The 3,689-nt window shown below is 36.9% G+C and overlaps 1 protein-coding gene across 4 annotated transcripts in view; it reads right to left on the bottom strand.

Moving 5' to 3' along the window:
- Nucleotides 1–3,156, bottom strand: part of LOC144965280 (voltage-gated inwardly rectifying potassium channel KCNH6-like) — a 302,154-nt gene extending 298,998 nt beyond the window's left edge. For 3 of the 4 annotated variants that reach the window (XM_078900454.1, XM_078900456.1, XM_078900457.1), the window contains exon 1: nucleotides 2,905–3,149. The gene's annotated coding sequence lies outside the window, so the exon portion shown is untranslated. Of the gene's footprint in view, nucleotides 1–2,904 lie in introns of all 4 variants that reach the window. The other variant, XM_078900455.1, reaches the window with a different exon arrangement.
- Between the last annotated feature and the right edge of the window lie 533 nt (nucleotides 3,157–3,689).

The following is a 3,689-nucleotide window of genomic DNA, read 5'->3' as shown; positions in this document are numbered from 1 at the left end:
ATTCTGGGGTCAATGCAGAGGTCTTTGGAGACTGGCTAAACACCGTTTGCTGCCTTCCCTCGAAGCAGCCAGCCGTATTGTATTTGGACAAAGCTACCATTCGGTGGCCCATGATTACTTCAAGGATTATAAAAGCTGACATAGCTTCAATCAGGCAGCACTACATATTCGGACCATTTATCAAAGGACTAACTACCTATACTCCTTAGTGAAAAGAAACGAACCAGGAACAGTTTTCAAAACAGACTGTCTAATCTGGGAGTTTTGATACGAGGTTGCGTGACTTCCCCCATATCAATATGAGCGCATTCCAATCGAGCTCATTTGAGCCTAAGTAGAGGAAAAGATTGAGAGGAGGAACACCAAATTGACTCTCACCGACGAGACAATAAATTATATAACTAGGGAAGACTAGGAAAAGGCATGCTCCAACTTTCGCAAACTGGAGGAAAATTACATTCCATTGATAGAGTGATTCCACGAAATCTTTCCATAGTCGTCCATTTCTCCTTTTTATCATCCTCTTTGGCATCAACATAGGCTATTTTTCAAAATTGTGCAATCAAAATAATGTTGAAAGTGCGTAATGTTCATTGATGTTTTCATCAGTAATGTGGATTGATAGTTATAAAATATAGATGTCTGATAGAGAAGGATTCCCATTCGTCCCTTCTTAGTCAGGTACTGTATGCATATTATCGTTTAATTTTCAATTAACCGAACATTCTATTTTAACGAATTCCTTCAACATGGATGAGCGAAAAATTCATAATTTTGACTGTAAATCATCTGTGAGGTCCGATCCTTACCAGTTATCTATTTTAATATCGCTGTAATTAGCGAAATCTTGTCCTATTGTTTTAACATTCGTGAAAAAAATACTTTATAGCGGAGACAAATTGATTCAGAGGTTCATACAAACTTTTGCATCTGTACATACATTAAGGGACAGTTGAGATAAGAAGAAAAACAGGAGCCACCTATTAAAAATCTGACTACACACACACGCACACACACAAACACACACACACACACACACATATATATATATATATTATATATATATATATATATATATATATATATATATATATGTGTGTGTGTGTGTGTGTGTGTGTGTATGTATAATATTCCCTTTCAATTTTTCTCCTAAAGTTATATTTTTTAAAAATCTCAAACTGAAACACGGACAAAAAAAATAATGTTTACAGTACAGCAAATTACAAAATAATGTTCTACACACTATTCTTTTTATTTATTTAACATGACACTACCGTGAACATACAATTCATTCAATTCACGTGCGTCTCATACCACGCCTCAACAGCGACACAGACATGATCGTTGCCTCAGTGTTGAATGGGGAAGATCTGTTAATAATAGTATGCGCTTGGCTTAGAAACTCACAACATTGCCATCCGGAAGTATAACGGATCAACACGCAAAACTCCGTGTAACCATGAACTTTTATAGTCTGAATAATACAGTTAAGTGAGAATTACTCACAAACGTGGATGGCAAAATACAATAACAAAGACAATAGTAAAGTCAACTTCATTCTATCTATACCATGCGTTTATTCATAACGTTCATACCATTGCCAGCCGGAAATAACATACCAAACACACAAAACATTAAACGTTAATAGTCTGATTAATACACTTTAGTGAGAACTACTCATAAAAAGGCTGGCTAAAAAAAAAAACAATAACAAAGAGGCGAGAAACGTCAATTTCATTTTATCAATAGATAGAATGAAGTTGACTACACTCAGGTCTTTGTTAATGTTTTTTGCCATCCATGTTTATGAGAAGCTCACACTAAACTGTATTAAAACGTTCAAGATGACACGTAGTTTTTAGTGTTGGTCCGTAATATTTACGGATGGCCAAGTTGTGAGTTTCTTAGCCAAGCGCACAGCATCTATACTACCTTTCCATGTGCTTGAGGTCATTGGTCACATTTCAAAATGTGCTCAAAATGATCGTGCGTTAACGTGAGTTAACGCATGTTTTTAATGCAACGCAAATAAGCAAAATCCGTAATCAGTGTGGTTATATGGAATAAGCACGCAAAACAGCATTGTCATACAATAGACAATTTGATAGAGAAACGTCTCTAAGCTTGGATATAAATTATGAAACGGACTCCAGTATAGTAGCAGTAGTGGTAGTAGTAGTAGTAGTAGTAGTAGTAGTAGTAGTAGTAGTAGTAGTAGTAGTAGTAGTAGTAGTAGTAGTAGTAGTAGTAGTAGTAGTAGTTGTATTTAGGGTATAATTAATATCGTCATCATCATCATCATCATCATCATTATCATTATTGTTATTATTATTATTATTATTATTATTATTATTATTATTATTATTATTATTATTATTATTATCATTATTATTATCATTAGCCTACTGTTATCAGTAGTGTCTTTATTATCACCATCATCATCAATAGCATCATCATCATCATCATCATAGTCATCATCATCATCATTACTATTGATATATTGTTACCACGTAAGCAAATGATCAGTTCTCATCCTCTTAGCTCTGTAGACAAGCTACAGTCTAACAAACCATTTGAAAACAGCAGACAGCAACACTTACGAGGGTCGTTCACTTTGACAATCCAAAGGAATTAATAGAAAAGTAGAGTGTATCCTGTACAACACGAATAGATTACATCATCGTCTTTACGGCTAATCACGTTGAGTAGAAGAAGGGGGGGGGGGGGGGGGGGGGGATCACAATAACACACTACTGCATATTTTATTGCACTTTTAACTCAACAAATGAGAATAACAACAATGGCACTGGCAGTGAGCAGTGGATGCACCTACATCAAAAATCTACTCACTTACACATCCACAGACAATATTAAGAGACCATTATTTTCAAATGTGTACAATACCTGTCAATTATTTACAATATTTCGGTAATAATAATCTACAATATCATAAAATTGAATGCAGTGAAACACGTTATCCGAATATAATATAAGGTGGGCATTCACAACTCTCCCACGAACACGGCTGTGAGTCTGTGAGAGGGGAGCAATATGGGAAGAGACACCACGGTAGGAAAAAGCTTACACAGGATGTAAACACATTGACACACAACGATCGGAGAACCATTTCACAACCAGGAAGGGCGTAGGGCGGCTCATGGCTCTCTGGTCTGTTCAGCGCATCCTACCCTAGCCATAGACATGGCACAGCGAAGAGACAACTCCCAACTACTCACTCACTCGCTCACTCTTTCACGCGCAATCTCGACACCCCGCTCACTCGGAACTGATGGCTGTAGGAGTCGTCCTTGTGCCCTCTTCGTGTTCACTATCTTCCTACTGCTTTAGACCTTTTAGTTGGGACAACCATTTTCAAGTAATTGGCAAGTCAAATAAATAGAGAGACACTCCTTACTATCGCTAGTATGCGTATAGGTAAAATACCTATTCTGTCCGCCAGCTGTATCATAACACACAAAAATATTGTGTAGTCTTTAACGTTTGTAGTCAGTTCAAGCGCAGTCATCGTTAACATATAGATAGTATGCAGATGACGTCACTCAGGCCTTTGTTATTGTTTTTGCCATCCGCGTTTGTGAGTTGTTCTTTTATAGATAGAATGCGCTTGGCCAAGGAGTTCACAACATTGCCATCCGGAAGTATAACGGACCAACACACAAACTCTGTGT

This window comes from Berghia stephanieae, chromosome 2 (genome assembly GCF_034508935.2).
Source record: "Berghia stephanieae isolate SIO BIC M18660-M18661 chromosome 2, UCSD_Bste_1.3, whole genome shotgun sequence".
NCBI classification, from domain to species: domain Eukaryota; kingdom Metazoa; phylum Mollusca; class Gastropoda; order Nudibranchia; family Aeolidiidae; genus Berghia; species Berghia stephanieae.
The sequence above is the reverse complement of the archived record's forward strand: the minus strand, read 5'-3'. Positions and strand labels throughout refer to the sequence as shown.